This window comes from Ornithodoros turicata, chromosome 4 (assembly GCF_037126465.1).
Source record: "Ornithodoros turicata isolate Travis chromosome 4, ASM3712646v1, whole genome shotgun sequence".
In the NCBI taxonomy this organism is placed as follows: domain Eukaryota; kingdom Metazoa; phylum Arthropoda; class Arachnida; order Ixodida; family Argasidae; genus Ornithodoros; species Ornithodoros turicata.
In genome coordinates this window covers 25,486,611-25,505,926 of record NC_088204.1, presented here as the reverse complement: position 1 = coordinate 25,505,926, position 19,316 = coordinate 25,486,611, and the positions used below count along the sequence as shown (strand labels likewise).

General features: G+C 49.0%; 2 long non-coding RNA genes across 2 annotated transcripts; one reads left to right on the top strand and one right to left on the bottom strand.

Moving 5' to 3' along the window:
- Nucleotides 1–528: 528 nt before the first annotated feature.
- On the top strand, nucleotides 529–1,290 carry LOC135392840 (uncharacterized). The gene is made up of 3 exons (XR_010422251.1): nucleotides 529–594; nucleotides 657–899; nucleotides 964–1,290. It is a non-coding gene; the product is annotated as an uncharacterized LOC135392840 (long non-coding RNA).
- Nucleotides 1,291–14,143: 12,853 nt separating this feature from the next.
- Nucleotides 14,144–15,062, bottom strand: LOC135392839 (uncharacterized). Its single transcript, XR_010422250.1, has 2 exons — nucleotides 14,942–15,062; nucleotides 14,144–14,324 (listed from the first exon to the last, which is right to left on the bottom strand). It is a non-coding gene; the product is annotated as an uncharacterized LOC135392839 (long non-coding RNA).
- Between the last annotated feature and the right edge of the window lie 4,254 nt (nucleotides 15,063–19,316).

Here is a 19,316-nt window from a genome sequence, read left to right as displayed (position 1 = left end):
GCGAGCGTGAGAACCCTGTACTATAAGATGGTCATCCCCTGTACCCCCCTTGTCCACTATTCTCGAATCAAGAGTCCCGAGAAAATGCTGCATACGTTCCAGACGATTTTGGACCTTCTGGTCCACATTCGTCCGCCGTTTGGTAAGTTTTTCTCTATCTCTTCTTGTTTAGAAATAGTTATTTTCTAATACCTAACGTTCCTCTGTAGGTTTCACTGTGACACACATTGTGCAGCTATATTTCCAGCTGATCCCCGGTGCGGGGGGAGATGTGCCCCGCTTGGATATGGAGACGTTTTTGCAAGCGTTCGCCATCGTAGACGAAGAAGACATTGAGACGGCCACCACAGAAGTGCTCATGGCGTGCTACGGCAGGGAGTGGCGAGAAATCGCTGTGCAGCGGGGACTAGAGGGGGAGCTCTTTTTCAGAGTGCCCCGAAGCTTAGAGGAGCATACTTTACCGCTAGAAGGTACTGCTCCTTTAAGCTTCGGGGAAGCGGAGCACCTCCTCTACTCCCTGGTGCACGAGTGGAACAGAGCGAGTGCAGCGGGTTGGAGAGAACTCGCTGAACGCTGGATGGCGAGTCAAATACCGTGAGTGTTTTTCGATTGTGGTTTTTATTCGTAGAATCCTTATTCTGGTTCTTTATTACTAGATTGGATCCCTGGGTTCTTATAGAAGACCATGAAGCACCCATGTAAACACGTCAGCCAATAAACGCATATCGTCTTTCGCATCACGCGACTCTCTCTCTCTCTCTCTCTCTGCCCCAATACAATAGAAGAATAGGAAACCACAGATCCTGCGTATAAAAGCGAGCGTGGGATAGACCGCAGTTAAAGATGATGATGTCGACGATGTCACCACCACCACAACGTTCGGTCTGCTTGCGCCGGAGGTAAGTGCATTTGTATGTGTTTAGATCGATGTTTGATTAATGCCTCCTTTTCTCTATTTGCTAGGTGCACACAGGAGAATTATTTCAAATTGGGGGGAGGGACTTCATGCCTAACATGAGGTCCGATTAGGCTCCGCTAATTTCAAAATTAGGGGGAGCATCGCCCGCATTATTCAAAATTGGGGAGGGACGTGAATTCATGTCAAACATGAATTCTGATTAGGCTTAATGGGGAATTGTGGGGCGTCCCCCGCCCCAGTCAAAATTGGGAGGGACGAGAATTCATGTTCGCCATGAATTCTGATTAGGCTTAATGGGGTATTGCGGTGTACCATCCGCACCACTCAAAATTGGGAATGGGTAAGAGAATTCTGATTAGGCGCAATGGGAAGATTTGGGGGAACATTTTAATCTGGCCTTATTCAAAATTGAACTCCTTCTTTCATTTTTCGTTAGATTATTCCAAAACGGGGGGGGAGAATTCGTGCATAACACGAATTTCATTAGAGACCATGTTGATTATACAAAATTAAGGAGTTCTTAAAGGGAGAATTATTTCAAATTGGGGTTAAATTAAAACCTTCTTTCATTTTTCGTTTGGTTGACATCGTCGACATCCTATGCGATATTGCAATGGCGCGGTGTCCAAAGTACAGACGCCATCAGCGCAATGAGAGGAGGAGGAGACGGTCTGGTTCTGCGACGGTTGATCGAAAACCCACGAGGGGCATTCATCCAGTTTCGTGGAGCAAAATGTAAGACGAGTGGTTCTGCTGTGACAGGAGCATTCATCCTCGACGCGAGGCATTTCGTGGAGCAAAATGTAAGTTGTCCGTCTCTGCTGTGAGAGTGTATTCTATGTATGACATTGTTTTTCAGGAACCAATAGCCGCTGTCGTCGCACATCATGCAGCACAGGAAATGCCATCCAGCAACCTCCCCGTTAGGCCCAACTGCCTTCCTGTATAGCAGTAGGACCCCTCCTTGTACAGCATTGGGGCAAGGAAGACCGTGAGCGCCTTTGTGAATCGAGTGGCCGTGGAAGAAAGACCATCTATCGACCAAATCTTTTGTTTGTATTCAATAAAGATGTTTCAGTGAAAGAACACACACAGTCTCGTCAAAGTTATTCGGACTGTTTAATGCGTTGCATGTCAATAACCAATCGGTATTTCAATAAATCAGTGACAAAGTTGACGATGTAGACTGCTTGCAAATGTCGCTGCTTCCGCAGGGCGTGCTTAATATGAGCGATGGCACGATCGAGAAGGTCCACGATGTCTGCAGCGATGTAGTTGAATTCTGCGTTGGCCAAGCTCACAAATTCGCTCATCAGTCCCAGGGGTCCGTCAGGAACCGTTATGCAGACGTTCTTGTAACGGGCGTAAATTCGACGCACCATCTCCTGCAGCGGCCCCTGCGAGATCTCTCCTATATTGCCAAAGCCTACCATGTCTATCACGTAGCGAAAAGCAGTGATGACGAGCTCGTTGCGGGGACTTTCGCCGTTGAAACATTCCTTCTCCACTTCTTCCCAAGAAGCGTGGGTACGGGAACAATTTTGTAAAGAGTGGTAGCTGAACATCTTCACGTAGTGATGACGCGAGCGCGGTGCGCGCTGCCTTTATAGAGATAAACGCGCGCGCGCAAAGAACGGAGAATGAAAGCGAAACTGAAAAGCCACCCGTCGCCGCTAGGAGCGCGCGCGCGCGCAGCAGAGAGCCGAAACCGAAAACACCCGCGGCCGGCACAGAGGGAGCTAGCAGCGCGCGCGCGCGCATGCGCGGACGGGTGGAGCAGAGGGCGCGCGCGCATCCATAGCGGCCGCTGCACGTCGCCTCTCTCAGTTTCTCTCGGACCGTCGCGGAAGACGGACGTGCGCTCCGCGCGCTCGCTCACTTTCTGGCTGGATCTCGTAGAGAGCAGACGTACGTGTGTGTTCTCTGCGCTCGCTCAGTTTCTGCCTGGAAGTTGCCGCGGGGGGAAAAGGTGAGTGATTTGACGCGCTCCTTTTCTCGTATGTTTGCCGTGTTTAGCGGTGACCGCGCTCGTGTTAAGCCTTTTCTCGCATGTTTAGACTTGTTTTGCGGTGTCCAAGCCTGTTGACGCATGTTTAGCGATGTGTGGTTCCCGCCTTGTGTTAGCTGTGTAGTGTTGAGGTTAGGCCTAAGCGATCGTCCCCGTAAGCCTCTTTCCTCGTATGTTTGCCGTGTTTAGCGGTGACCGCGCTCGTGTTAAGCCTTTTCTCGCATGTTTAGCGATGTGTGGATCCCGCCTTGTGTTAGCTGCGTAGTGTTGGGGTTAGGCCTAAGCGATCGCCCCCCGTAAGCCTCTTTCCTCGTATGTTTGCCGTGTTTAGCGGTGACCGCGCTCGTGTTAAGCCTTTTCTCGCATGTTTAGCGATGTGTGGTTCCCGCCTTGTGTTAGCTGCGTAGTGTTGGGGTTAGGCCTAAGCGATCGTCCCCGTAAGCCTTTTTTCCCCGATGTGTACTGTTTTCTGTTTAGCAGTAGCGGTTAGACCTTTTCTCTCGCATGCCTAGACTTGCTTAGCAGTGCTGTCATTTTTACCCGCCGCTAGTATCTTGTTCTGTCTTTCTCGTCTAGAGCTATGATGGTGGCGCCATCTGGTGTGATGCCTTGCAACTAAGTGGCCACCTGTCGTCGATCTCTGCAACTGCTGGGTGCAAACTACCAACATGGCGGACGCTGGTCACTCGGGTGTTGCGGAGCGGCTTCTTCGCCGCGGCATCGTTGATTTTCGAATAAATTGTTTCTCTCCACTCTATTTCTATCTTTTTATTTTATTTTCTGCCTATTTTTTTATTTTTATGACCACGATTATCCGGAAACGCACAACTGGTCTGGACGCGAGATAGACATTCCCCAATTAGTGTGATGGCTCCCTGGAGGGTGCTGATTAATGTGGGGGGTCCCAATTAGCTCTAATTGCTAATTAATGGCGTCCAGGCCAGATGTGCGTGTCCGGATAATCGTGGTCAGTACTTACTACTTCCTATTACATCCGGAACGAGGACCGGTTGTCTTGCGTAAGCATACATGTCTGTGCCGTCTTTTGACGATAGCAGGATAATTATTGACCTGAGGAATAATATGGATTTATGTGGTTGTGAAAATAGACTTTGTGTTTGTGAGTGTGAAAATGTTAGTGTGTGTGTGTGTGTGTGTGCGCGCGCGCACGCGCTGGGACCCCACTTGACAAGTAAGTGTTTGCCTTTTCGTGTGGCACGAGTGATACATTTATGTACTATTGCGTGAAATAGTGGTTTAAAAAATAAGGGCAGTCGCGTTTGCATTGCTATCTGTAGGATAGGACGAGCGTTTTTAATGGAATTGCCTCGCGAACCTGGCGAAGTCTTTGTTTTGGCCAGGGTATTTTATGAGTGCCCGACGCCGGTCCTGCTGTTGTTTGTTTGTTAGTATGTATCTGTCACGTTCGTAGCGCTGTTCAAGCGCTAGCCGCGTAGCGATACGCGGTGATTCTCCGATTATTCCTGAGCGGTACCGACTTAAGCCTTTTCCCTGCTCACTTAAGGAAATTTGTGTATCCCTGTCCTGTGACACAAATGCGTGTAATTTTTCGCGGTTCTTTTCTTCTGTCACTGTTTTTACTCAGAATGTAGGTGAGGGGGGGAAAAGTCAGCATCCAGGTAGAGCAGGAGAAAGCCGCTCGGCAGAGGAGAGTTCATGAGAATGGAATTTGTTTGTTTTTTGTTATATATCGTTGAGTGTCAGTATTCACTAGAGGTGTGCGAATATTCGAAATTTCGAATATTGTTCGAATATTGTTGATATTCGAACCCTATTCGTATTCGAAAATTTGATAATCGAGAAATTCGAATATTCGAAAATTTCGAATAATGGAGCACAAGCGCCAGCATTCCCGCTAAAATGAACAGAATTCCAGGTATTGGGATTAATCTTGCGAAAATTCCACGTTTGGCACGTCCTTAGCGCGATTTCCAATTGGAATCGGACTTCATGTGCATCCAGCAAAACCGCAAGTTGGCTTCACAGCATGCTTCCGCACATTGCGTGCAGCCAACTTTAAGGCACAACGTCTGGTAGGCTACCTAGCCGATTTGATTTTTTTATGTGTGCTTTCGTTATTTTTTAAAAGATAATACAGACTCGAAGAAGTGTTTGTTTGTTTGTTAGTATGTGTCTGTCACCTTCGTAGCGCTGTTCAGGCTTTATTTTCTTTGCAAAAATTCAGACTTTATGGTATTAAGCTGTTCGAGTAGAAGTGACTTTCCGTGCTCGCTTAAGATAGATTGTGTATCCCTGTCCTGTGGTTTCTTCACGCAGGGCCAAAGCAAATGAGTATTTAGCATTATGCAATAATTATCTGATAGCAGAAATGGGTGTCTTTGTCACAGTTTATTAGCGTGTGCGTCGTTATTTTATTTATTTTTTTCTCTTATAGCTATGCGAGCAAAAGTGCGTGTAATATTTCGCTGCTCTTTTCTTATTTTCTCTACTTTTTATGTAGAAGAAAGCCTCCTGCGTAAAAGCTGAATAGTGTTCTACCAGTGGAAGTGGGGTTGTTTGTTTGATTTTGTTGGGTGTTCGATATCTTAACGAAGTAAGCAGAGCTTAATTTTGCAGGTTTTTGAGCAGAAATGCTGGTATCTGAGCACGGAGTACAAATTTCTATATTTCTCTGCTCCCTAAGAAAATTTGTACGTCGTTTTCCAAGCAGTCCGCGTTTAGTTTACGCAAAATAGAAAAATGAAGTTGTGTATGCTCTATGATGATCCGCCGCAGGCTTAGGCCTTTTCCCCGATCACCAGTGTTTTCGCATTCGATGCCGCATGTCTAGACTTGTTCAGTAGTGTTGCAATTTTTACCCTTCGCTAATATCTTGTTGCTGCCGTCTTGCGTTAGACGTTGAACTTCGTAGCGATGTGCGGTAACGCTACGATTATTAATGAGCGCTCCGTGTGTTTAATGCGTTGTCCTCTGTGCGTGCATGCGTGTGCTGTTTCCCCTGATTTGTGACGTCATCGTGGCATGTCTGGACTTGTTTAGCAGTGTTGCAGTTCTTCCCGCTGCTAGTATGTTGTTGCTGTCATGTTGTGCTAGCCGCGTGGCGATGTGTGGTGACCTGAGGTCTTCAGCCTTTTCCCTGCTCACCTAAGGAAATTTGTGTATCCCTGTCCTGTGCTTTCTTTACGCAAGGGCAATGCGGCTGCGTATGTGGCATTATGCAAGAATTATCTGGTGGCAGAAACGGGTGTCTTTTTCTCAGTGTATTGGTGTGCGCTACGGTTTCTTGCGGTTACAGCTATTGGACCACAAATGCGTGTAATTTTTCGCGGTTCTTTTCTCCTTTCACGGCTTTTACTCAGAATGTAGATGAGGGGAAACAGTCAGCATCCAGGTAGAGCAGGAGAAAGCCGCTCGGCAGAGGAGAGAGTTCATGAGAATGGAATTTGTTTGTTTTTTGTTATATGTTGAGTGTCGGTATTCGCTTTCCTCGATATGTTGAGGAAGTCAGCCGTTATAGGTATTTGTGCAGAAATGCTGGTATCTGAGTGTGGAGTAGAAATTCCTATAAAGCACCTCTCCTTGTGCATTCCTGAGCTGCTGTGTGTGTGCGCGCGTGCTTCTTTTTCCTGGTTTGCGACGTCATGATGGCATGTTGGGGCTTGTTTAGCAGTGTTGCAATTTTACCCGCCGCTATTATCTTGTTGTTGTTGTTATCTTGTGTTAGCCGCGTAGCGATGTCCGGTGACTCTGCTATTATTCCTGAGGTCTTAAGCCTTTTCCCTGCTCACCTAAGGAAATTTGTGTATCCCTGTCCTGTGCTTTCTTTGCGACAATGCGTCTGTGTATGTGGCACTATCAGATACCAGACATGAGTGTCTTTTTCTTGGTTTATTGGCATATGCTTCAGGCTTTTTAAATCAAGCACAAGTGCGCGCAATTTTTCGCTGCTCTCTTCCTCAGATAACCGATTTTACGAAGAAGACAGTCGCATGGTACAGCTGAGAAGAGGGTTTCTCTGATTGTTTGTTTGATTTTGTTGGGTGTTCGATATGTTGAGGAAGTCAGCTGTTAAAGGTATCCGTGAAGAAATGCTTGCATCTGAGCGCAGGATAGGAATTCCTGAAGCACGGCACCCTCAGTGTAAATTAATTATTTTGGATATGAGTCTGCTTCCCTGCATGACAAGGCTGAAATGGGAAGAGAGAAAAAAATTGGAGCGCTTCATTAGTAGCGATCCAAGTAATAGGGCAATTATAGTTTTCATAGAAAGTTGGGCTCCTAAAATTATAGTTTAGTTGTAGTTTTTCTAAACTGCAATGCAATAATCATTAATATAGTATAGGAATGCTATCGTGTTCCCGTAAAGGCGTTCTGTCTTGTGCTTTCCCGCCTTTATGCTCGCAATGCGCGAATGGAACTTTGCCCACCCGGCTTCCGCGCCTTTTTTGCTCGCAGGTGTAGCCTCAGACAACGAATGTATGAGCATAGAAAGGGTCATGTATTACATAAGCCTGGAGGTGATGTTGAGTGGTCTCACTTATTATTTTAAAAGAGCAGTGGCAGTTTACTGTAATTCTAATGACCATGATGAGCCTTTGGGGTGAAAATCGTTAATATGCTGGGTGCTTTTTTGTTGAATTTTAATGAGAGAATCAATGTCATTAAGAGTAGGACAAAGGAAATAATCTTGCGATTCAATAAATAATAGGAGTCTTTGCCGGTGTCTTCTTCTTCAGACAGGATGTGATGACGTCACGCAGTCTGTAGCAATGCGTTGACTGTTACTGGAAAAAGTGTAGCAAAATGGTGTGTATTCCCCTGGACAGATTTATGATGAGCACTGTTTTTGAATAAGAGGAGTGCGTGTGCTTAGAAATAGTTTGATGCTGGTTTCCTTCTTTGTTTCTTTTCGCTTTTCCCCCCCTTGTCTGACAAACATGTGCTGACATGCCTGGGCTTGTTCTGACATGCTTTCCTTCTGCATGTAGTTTTTTTTCTTTTTGTACAAGGCATATTCTTGACGATAGTGCTGCCTTGAATGGGAGTAGAGCTATTCTTAATAATTTTGCGATTCATTTAGTTCAGAGAGTAACCGCGAGGGGGGCAGGTGTGTGACTTTATGTCTTGCTGAACCTTTTTTTTTTTTTTCCTGTACAGTACGACTTTGGGAATGAAATGCTACAATCTCCTCTTGTCTATGGTGTTTTTCTGCAATAGTTCCCTACGCAATCATTATAGTAGAATAAAGGAAATAATCTAGGGATAGTGATTCAATAAATAACAGGTGCCCTGTCTAGAGCGTACGCGTCCTTGAGCCACGCACCTGCATGATGACCGCATACCGAGAGACTATTGTTTCAGGTTGACCTTGTGTAGAGGAGCATTAGTGGAAAAAAACTGTGTAGCCCTGAGACAATAGGATGACGTTACGACCAATGAGAACGGCCTGCAGGGGGCGCAAGGATTCACTTCTCTCTTGGACACTGACGGGTCTCGACACGCAAATTCTGCTCCTGGCGTTGGCCGTCAGTGGAAGAGCGTAGCTTCGGCGGGGTTCTGTCTGCCTCTGATGGGGTGCGGATGTGTGGTTCGTCACTGGTGAATGGTGTTCGACGATGCAGGTGGATTTTGTGACGAGCGGATTTACAATGAGGGAATGCTGTGAACGGGAAAAATGATGGTGAGTGCCTTTTTCCTCTGTTGCCCAGCAGTCGTACGATTTGTCCTGACGTGTCCTGATATGCCCCAATATGCATGCTTTCCTTTGTTGACGCTTAGTATTTTTTTTCTTTTTTGACAAGGAACATTGTCGTCTTGACGATAGTGCTGCCCCGAGTTCTGCGCGCGTTGATTTGTTGAGTGCCTAGTCCTCTTATTAGCCATTGATGGAGTTACATGTTAGGATGTTTTGTTCTTTTGCAAGTCTCATTTAGTAAGACTTTGGAATTCCTACGATCAGTTTTCATGCATGGTGCTCTTCTGCAATAGTTTCCTATGCAATCGTTATAGAAGAATAAAGGAAATAATCTTGGGATAGTGATTCAATAAATAATAGGTCCCCTGTCTAGAGCGCACGCGTCCTTGAGCCACGCAGGTGCATGATGATGTCATACCGTGGCTTCACTGCAGATTGACCAAAGGAGCATTAGTGGAAAAAAACAGTGTAGCCCTGAGACAATAGGATGATGTCTGGACCAATGAGAACTGCCAGCAGGGGGCGCAGGAATGCTCTTCTCACTTAGCCTCACGACCAATGAGAACGGCCAGCAGGGGGCGCAGGAATGCTCTTCTCTCTTAGCCTCTCGCAGGTGGCGGTAGGAGCGCGCAGAGGGCGCTACGAGCGCGCGCATGCGTAGCACCCGTAGAGTGGCGCTTACGTCAGTCCACCTCTGGCTCTCGTTGGGAGAAGACGTGCGGTCGTTCGCTCCGTCGTCACTTGATCCCTGGCTGTCGACGAGAGCAGTCGCATCGGTCTGCGCTCCTGCTGTGGTGAGGTGATTTGTTGCGTAACTAATGCTTTCGTCAACTTTGTTCCCGCTTTGTTTGCGATTTTCGTGCCAGTGCTGGTTGCTGTTGTCCGGGCATTCCCGCCATTTTCTATCATCTTCTGCCTTGGGACCGGGAGTAGCGCTGGCGTGATTCTTAATAATTTTGTTGTGAGATTAGTTGAGAAAGTAACCGCTAGGGGGTGCAGCTGCGGGGCTTTATACAGGACAAAAAAGCACTACGAGTCAGTTTCTGCCTGCATGGAGCAGTCGCATGGTTCTGCGCTCCTGTTCTGGTGGGCTCATTTGTTGTGTAACTAATTGTTTTTTCTTGTCAGCTATTGATGGTTTGCATACTCTTGCTTTCCCAGCCTCTATATTACGAGTGTTTTTCTCCTTGCATGTCCAGAGCTGTCCTAACTTGCCCAAACATGCCATGATGACGTCACAGCTGACGTCGCAGGATGTGCGGAACTGGTGCTGCGATGCTTTGCAACCTGCCTCTGTGCTCCGTCGCCCAGCGACGGTCAGCGGCCGTTCCGGGCCGCTTTCTTCAAGATGACGTCGTTGATCTTCAACTAAACTCCTTCTCTCCACTCTATCTCTATCTTTTTATTTTATTTTCTACCTATTTTTTTATTTTTTATCAGCTCAACTAGCCCACAACTCACACAGTGGTCTGAACACGTCCTAGATGCTCCCCAATTAGTGTAATTACTCCCTGAATTATCCTAATTACTGTGGGGGGTCCCAAATTGCTCTAATTGCTCATTAATGGCGTCCAGGCCACTGTGTGAGTTGTGGGCCAGTTGAGCTGATACACTACTACTCACTACCAGTTTCGCTTTTGAATGCCCCAAGCCTTCCACGATTCTTTTCACTGTACAGTGGATGATCCCGATCAAAGGAAGACAGATCTAAGTGGTCGTCGGCGATCGCTCGTAACTGATCTTCGTAGTCCTTGCAGAATAGGCCGAGGATCAAAGAATCCGTGTCAAAGTAGCAGGTAATCACCGGACAAGTGAGCTTGCTCAAGAGGGTTTCGTAGTAGAATGAGTACATGGTTAATTTACTGAGTTCTAAAATCGTAAACCCAATTTGGAGTGGGAAATCGCATCGCACTTTTCTTTTGCGCATTTCGTACATGACACAATCTGGGGACAAAATTTCCATCCGCACGCATTCTGCCCGACTCCCGAGGCGGCTCGCTGTCTTCTCATCGAAGGCTACTCGAATATCACGCATGTTAAATTTATTTAAAAGTGTTCTCCCAAAGACTGCATTATTTGAGAGGTACACGAGGCAACGCGTCTGGCAACATTGTCCTCGATGTAGGGACGCAGGAATGGTGCTTGACGAAATTTTAGAATTCGGTGAATTTTCGTCACCCTCATGCCCAATCTACAATAGAGTGCGAGCAACGCGTAATGAACGACGTACTCGACCTTGTCCTTGCACGTGAGCAACAGCTTTTTGCTGTTAGCAGGCTGATACATTAATTCTTCGAGAAGCCCTCGCTGGAATGGCGAGAGCCATTCCTTTGGGACGACTGCCTTCTCGGGAGCCAGGGGGAAATACCTCGTTAGAGCGTGGATAGATTTTGGATACTCCAAGTCACATACGTACACATACCCCACCTCCGAATCCGTGGGGTGACGCATAAAATCCACGGAGCTAAAATCCTCGACCCATTCGAAATCACCGACAGGGAGGTGCTTTATCATACTAAATCCGTAAAGATTGTTGCAATCTATGTATGATATGTACACCTCCTCTTTATCAGGATCATAGCCGCTACACAGAGGGTTATTGGCACGCAAATGACGCCTGCTCGCCTGACAGAGCCCGCCTCTAATGCCCGATTCGATGGTTCTGTACATTTCCTCATCGGTAATCAATTCCAATTTTGCATTCGTATAATTTAACGCGCATTGCCACGAATAGGATGCCAGAGAAACGCAATGAAGCAATTCCAATCCGCGTGCGCTGTAGCACAGGCGTCGGAAGTGCTGCATTATGTCTGCATGTAAGAGGGCATCCGTCTTCAGGTACAACGTGTTATAATCCCGTAAACTCGAGCACCCAAAATGCTCAAATACATGCACAGCGTACTGGTAGTCCTCGTCGCTTACATCTTCCCCAGTTAGATCATTTCGAAAAGCGGATTTTTCTGGGAGACTCAACTCGTCGTACACTGCAAAAGAACTAAGGTAACTGTAAGGGAACACACCTTTACGAAGCAAAATTTTGTAGTCGTCTCCAAATACCTGCTTCAAGCATTGGAACGCCTCTGCACCCCCCATGGATTTGACGGTTTCCACAAGCTCCCCAAGTGATGAATTTAGGTACTGCATGGTATCTCTGAAGAGGAAGGTACCAATTTCAAACGAACGGATTTTTTCCATGGAGCTGGCCACAATGAAGGGAGGTCGCTTCCACCCGAGAACGTGAAATTCCCGTAACAGTCCAGCCAAATCATAAGACAAATTGTGGACCATGATCGGCAATTTTTCTCTGGTAGTGCATGCGACGTTACAGGGGTTGCACAGTGTCGCGATATAATTTGTCTCACCCGCAGTACAATGCTTCGAATGATCATGATGCCGGACACTAGGTAGGTCTTTCGCGAATTCCCGTTTACAGTATGCACAGTGGGTGGCAGCTCTGTGCTTGGCTTGTTGTTCGTCGCTCAGCACCATTGCAGCGGGGCAGGCGTTCAAGGCAATCATTTCATCACGCATTTCCATGAGCGCCTTCACACACTGCTTTGCCGCATCTTCCCCATGGTGTGTTCTAATGCGCATCACCTTTGAGTCGTGGGTACGCACGAGCACAGCACAGAAGCTAGAGGTAATGTGACGTTGCATGCCAACACCACTGGGTGCGAGTACGCTCTCAGTGTCCAACGCAACGACGTAGTTGTACTGCTGCATGTACTGTATTTTAGTAAACTCTACAAAATTTTTTCCCGGCTCGCAAAATTCCAACAGGATTTCGTTCACATCCGTGCAAAGGCGTCGATGTTTCGCCATGCTCTCTTCCTTCACAAAAGAGCGTGTACAGCGTTCGCATACGAAATGGTTACTTCTTGTTGTCAACAAGCGTTCGAGGGACTTAATTCCAAAAAAATGCTCATCTACTTCCAACAAGTGAATTTTCTTTTCCCATTCTAGTTTTGGGGGTCGCGACACATGTACTCCCTGATCGACGTACGCGTACACGTAGACGGAAATCTTGTTTTGGTTTTCAAATTCGTCAAGATCAGAGAAGGATACAGGGAAGTGACTAGGCCACCAGTACTCTGTTGCATAATTTTCATATTTTTTCCATCGCTTCCTTTCCTGCGGGTGCAAGAGGGCGAGCGTATTGTATTTAAAGCACTCGCCCTCCTTACGCTCTGGTAAAGGGACATTCGTTAACACGTTTCTGCGTTTAGCCAGATTCGTGGGAAGTACCCCATTGCACCCGAATTTTTTAGTTTTCACAGCGGAAATACACATTTGAACTTTTTGGACGTCAGTGGATACAAACCCACTACCCTCGCGCTGGTAATTTTCAATGCGCCCAGTGGACTCCTGAATCACATCCATCAAAGTATTTACGATAGCTTCATCGCTGTGGACTTCGCGAGCAAGCGCCATAAAATGAGCTATGTGTGCGGTTACATCCCCTCGATTTTCTTTCATCATTAGAACGTCAGAACAAATGCAAAACCTAAAGGGTATTCTTTGCGCTCGCAAAATAGCAATTATATTGTGGAGGTGGTTCATTAAATATTGTCGCAAGTCCTCTACTCCCTGATCGTGAACAGATGCCAATAGCACAAACGCTTTGACGATACCTCGAAGTGCGCTATCAGTTTGAAAGAAAGGCAGGAAGGAAATGTCCACATAGGGATGTGATCGCTCAACGTGAGCATGCAATGTGGCAGGTGAAATGTCTGGAGAAGATGGTGAATTCTCTTCCAATGGCTCATCATCCCCGATATCATGAGGATCAAAAAAGCAGAACACGCATCTAGGCACTGAAAAAAAAAGAAGAAACACTAAGAAAACGTGCACCACAAAGCGTGGATGAAAAATACTCACTCTTGAAGCGAGCTCCGCACACTCCCGAAGTGACGCGAAGACTGCTGCCTCTTTACACGTCCTCCCCATTTATATAGCGGCGACCTCGCTGCATGCCCCAACATGCACGGGTGCGGCGAGTCGTCATAGCCTAAAAATAACCTGCTCTGCATGTTCAAGGTCGCAGCTTGCCCTTGGCTTCACGTAATGCTCCGTCCGCCTACACCATTGCCGTACTTGAGCGCAAAGTTCGCTCTCATCACATGTCATTCCGATATGCAAGTTGCTTTCATGAGCAGGCACACAACCATCCCTTTTTGTTCACAGTGGCTGTGGAATTTCAATAATATTACTTAAAAGAAACAAATTGCAGTGAAATGCAGATTCATCTCAGACAGGAATTTCTACCCTCAGCGTTAAACCCTCAGATACCAGCATTTCTGCTCAAATAGCAAGTAGTAAGTACTGACCACGATTATCCGGAAACGCACATCTGGCCTGGACGCCATTAATTAGCAATTAGAGCTAATTGGGACCCCCCACATTAATCAGCACCCTCCAGGGAGCCATCACACTAATTGGGGAATGTCTATCTCGCGTCCAGACCAGTTGTGCGTTTCCGGATAATCGTGGTCATAAAAAATAAAAAAAATAGGCAGAAAATAAAATAAAAAGATAGAAATAGAGTGGAGAGAAACAATTTATTCGAAAATCAACGATGCCGCGGCGAAGAAGCCGCTCCGCAACACCCGAGTGACCAGCGTCCGCCATGTTGGTAGTTTGCACCCAGCAGTTGCAGAGATCGACGACAGGCGGCCACTTAGTTGCAAGGCATCACACCAGATGGCGTCACCATCATAGCTCTAGACGAGAAAGACAGAACAAGATACTAGCGGCAGGTAAAAATGACAGCACTGCTAAGCAAGTCTAGGCATGCGAGAGAAAAGGTCTAACCGCTACTGCTAAACAGAAAACAGTACACATCGGGGAAAAAGGCTTACGGGGACAATCGCTTAGGCCTAACCCCAACACTACGCAGCTAACACAAGGCGGGAACCACACATCGCTAAACATGCGAGAAAAGGCTTAACACGAGCGCGGTCACCGCTAAACACGGCAAACATACGAGGAAAGAGGCTTACGGGGGGGCGATCGCTTAGGCCTAACCCCAACACTACGCAGCTAACACAAGGCGGGATCCACACATCGCTAAACATGCGAGAAAAGGCTTAACACGAGCGCGGTCACCGCTAAACACGGCAAACATACGAGGAAAGAGGCTTACGGGGGGGCGATCGCTTAGGCCTAACCTCAACACTACGCAGCTAACACAAGGCGGGAACCACACATCGCTAAACATGCGTCAACAGGCTTGGACACCGCAAAACAAGTCTAAACATGCGAGAAAAGGCTTAACACGAGCGCGGTCACCGCTAAACATGGCAAACATATGAGAAAAGGAGCGCGTCAAATCACTCACCTTTTCCCCCGCGGCAACTTCCAGGCAGAAACTGAGCGAGCGCGGAGAACACACACGTACGTCTGCTCTCTACGAGATCCAGCCAGAAAGTGAGCGAGCGCGCGGAGCGCACGTCCGTCTTCCGCGACGGTCCGAGAGAAACTGAGAGAGGCGACGCGCAGCGGCGGCTATGGATGCGCGCGCGCCCTCTGCTCCACCCGTCCGCGCATGCGCGCGCGCGCGCTGCTAGCTCCCTCTGCGCCGGCCGCGGGTGTTTTCGGTTTCGGCTCTCTGCTGCGCGCGCGCTCCTAGCGGCGACGGGTGGCTTTTCAGTTTCGCTTTCATTCTCCGTTCTTTGCGCGCGCGCGTTTATCTCTATAAAGGCAGCGCGCACCGCGCTCGCGTCATCATTCTGACCGATATGTGGAAAACGCCATGTGTGGTTTATTCTCCTGCGTTTCTCGTCGTCGCAAGGAAAAGACAAAAAACGAAGAACTTCGCGAATTTATACGCGGCATCGTGGAGGAAGCCTTTCAAGTCCACCGTCTGGAATGGTTGCAAGCACGTCAAGAAATGTGTCAGGACAAGATGAAGACGCTCGACCGCATCTTAGCGGCGGACAGACTGGCGAAAAAGAAGTCCAACTTGTGGAAACCTAAATTCCCACAACCTCGGGGCGTCACCCCGTCCGTTCCGTGCGCGAAGGAACAAGCAGCACAACAGAGATTCAAACCAACATACCAAGTTTATTTTACGTTCAGACAGATACGTTCCGCGACCAGCGGTTCCTCCGGAACACTACCCCCATGCAGAGGCTTCCTGTCCATTTATAGGCTGCTTTCACGCCCCCCTCCGGGTGAGCTGCCGCCTGGAGGACAATCTTATCTGTCCTACATTCCCCCCCCCGTCTCTAGAGGACCATTAGGTCATCCGGGGCATCAATGATGGCATCGTCTTGGGCCGGTGGTGGAGGGAGACCTGGGCCTGGAGGGCGTCCCGGGTTGACCAGAAGCTCGGGCCTGAGCCGTCTTAGCGTGGCGAGGGCAGCGTTGACATCGCTTGTGGCACGGGTCGCCTCGATACGGTTCTGGTGGAGGGAGCCCCGGCGATGTGTGCTTCTGTGAAGCTCTGGTACCTGGCAGATCGGGCACAGTAACCTCTTCTCTTCGGTAGTTAAGGGCTGCAGAGGGTCGGCCGGGTGTCGCTCCTGAAGAGTGTGACCACGGAAGGGAACCGGGGTCCTTGACAGGTCGTCGCCCCTTAGGGGTCTGGGCTGATTGTTCCAGCGTGACCTTGAGGTCCACGAAACTGGCTGTCCGCCGGAAACGATGGTCCAGGTAGCCACGGAGTGGCACCGCGGGGCTTCTCCAGGACCGGCGGTTGGCGGAGGGTGCCTTCGGGGGCGAGAGGTTGGTCGACTCGCGGGAGTGTTGGGCTGCTGCGTCCTCCAGGTGCGACGACGGGGCTGCATCTGCGAGAGGGCGGGAATACGGTAAAAAGGTAACCTCAAACCGTGGGCGCCTGAGAAGGCGTCCCCCTAAAACAGATAGCGGAAAACTGTGCAACAGAAATCACACTAATAAAGCACTAAATCACAAGCACTATGCTTAGCGATGGAGATAGTGGCAGCTACGTGCGCCGCCTGCGGGGACGCAAGTTGTAGCGGCTGGACGCAGGTCCGGGAACGGGATCCGGGTCCAGGTCCTGGAGGGAGGCAGGTTGCGAATCGGGCTCCTCTCCGTCCGGGTCTCGGAGATGGTAAGACTTCAAGTCCGAGATGTGAACTGGCCCAGTCTCTTCGCCGGTGTCGCAGCGACGAAGCCTGTAAGTGAGGCCGGAGGAGCACGCACTTACCTCGAAGGGGCCATCCCACCTATCTGCGAGTGAAGCTGCAAAGCCTCGTGACGCATCACTTAGCGGGTGAGTCCGTCGAAGGACGAGGTCACCGACGCTGTAGGTGAGGTTCCGACGTCCACGGTTGTACTGGCGAGCCTGGTCCAACCTTGCGACGTCCAGGTTCTCCCGAGCCGTCCGGGCTGCATCGTCCAGTCGACTCCGGAGGTCCTCAGCAAACCTTGAATAAGGAGGCCGGGTAGCACCATCCCGGAGGCCCAGAGCATTCTCCACTGGAAAAGGGGCCTCTCGTCCCAAGTTCAGGAACGCCGGGGTGAATCCTGTAGACCTGTTGATCGTCGTCCGTGTAGCGAACGCCAGCTCAGCCAGGCGAAGATCCCAATCACGGTGGTGCTGGCTAGTAAAAGCAACCAACATCATTTTCAGGTTCCGATTAACACGTTCGGTAATGTTAGCCTGAGGGTGATACGGGGAAGTCTTCTTATGCTGAATGCTAAGACAGCGCAAGAATCTGAGAACACCTTACTTGTAAAGTAGGTTGCGTTGTCGGTGATCAGCTGTGCGGGAAACCCGAACCGGCAAAAGGTGTCGAGTAACTTTTCCCACACTCTCTGGGAAGTCAGTGTCCTGAGAGGAAACAGCTCAACCCATTTCGTGAAATGATCAGTAACCACAAACAAATACTGGTTACCTCTAGGACTACGGGGAAATGGTCCCATCACATCACAAGCGACTATCTGCCAGGGTCTATTGCTCTGAACAGGCTGTAAGCGCCCAGGGGGTAAACCACCACGAGGTTTTGCTCTCTGGCATACGGGACAAGTACGAACATACTTTGTTACATCCTGCCTCATTCCTGGCCATGTCGCAACACGACATAACTTTTCATAAGTTTTCCTGCCACTGCTGTGACCTGCCAAGGCCGAATCATGAAAGTAACGTATGAAAGACTTACGCAACTTCCGTGGCACCACGACTCTGAATGGGGATGAGCCGTCATCGTCATCCGCCTGGGGTATGTATCTGAACAGGATGCTATCCTCGCCCAGCAGATAGGTGTCGTGCCGTCCGTCAGTCGTTCCGGTGTCCGCCGAGTCTTGCTCAGCTATCCACTGCGACACCCGCTGACAAAGGCCGTCCGCTCTCTGAGCGTCTAGGAGCTGCTCTCTGCTCACGACCCATGCCCCAAGACGAAGATACGTCTCGTGCCACCTGTGCTGCTGCCAGAAGTTGAGAAGGCGCCTCGGTGCCTTCCTCTTCCCCCTCCGGTAGAGGCGCGCGGGACAGCGCGTCTGCTACCACGTTTGTTGAGCCCCGCCTGTACTCCACGTTGAAGGAGTAGCCTTGTAGCATCAGGGCCCACCTGGCAAGTCGTCCAGACGGGTTATGGAGCCGCTGCAGCCAAGAAAGTGCCTGGTGGTCAGTCTGGACAGTGAAGGTACTGCCGTCCAGGTAAAGGTCGAACTTCCTGAAAGCGAATATGATCGCCAAGCACTCCTTTTCCGTCACGGAGTAGTTCCGTTCTGCCGGATTCAGCGTGCGACTTGCAAAAGCCACTGGACAAAGAATAGCGTCATGCTCCTGCAAGAGAACTGCGCCAACACCATAATCGCTTGCATCTGTTTGCACAACAAATGGCTTGTTGAGGTCGGGCAGATAAAGCCTAGCCGTATCAGCGATTGCTTGTGATAGAGCTCGAAATGATCGTTCCTGCTCTTCTCCCCAATTCCAGCACGTGTCCTTGCGCAACAACTGGTTAAGCGGCTGCGTTAGCTCGGCACAATTAGGAATGAATTGTCTGTAAAAACCAACCATACCTAGGAAGCGCTGCAAGGCTTTGACGTTACCGGGAACCGGAAAGTCCGTGATCGCCTTTAGCTTGTCGTCGTTAGGACGGATGGTCCCTCCGTCCACCACAAAGCCGAGAAGGCTGATCCTAGACGATGCCAGCTGCACCTTGCGGGGGTTGATTGTTATGCCCGCTTCATTCATCCTTGCAAGGACGATTGAGAGGTGTTCCAATTGTTCCTGAAAATTTCTAGAAAACACTACATCATCCATGTATGCCATTGCGAAATTGTACTTCGCATCTCCCAACACTGTATCCATCAACCGCTGGAAACTGGCGGGTGAGTTGGACAGTCCGAAAGGCATTCGTACAAATTCAAACAAACCTCTATGACACGTAAAGGCTGTTTTTGGGACATCCTCCGGGGCAACTTGGATTTGCAAAAATCCTCTACTACAATCAAGCGTTGAAAACACAGTTGCGTTGCCCAGGGAATACAAGATTGACTCAATGGACGGGAAGGGGTAGGAATCCCTTAAAGTTACTGCGTTAAGTCGACGGTAGTCGACGCATAACCTAGCCGTACCATCACGTTTCGGAGCCAGAACCACAGGAAATGCCCAAGGACTCTGGGACCTTTGAACTGCACCGGTTTGGAGCATTTCGTCAAGAGCAGCGTCTAATAAAGCACGCTTATGCACACTCAATGGTCTGGGATTACAACGCCAGGGTCTAGCGTTACCGGTGTCTATG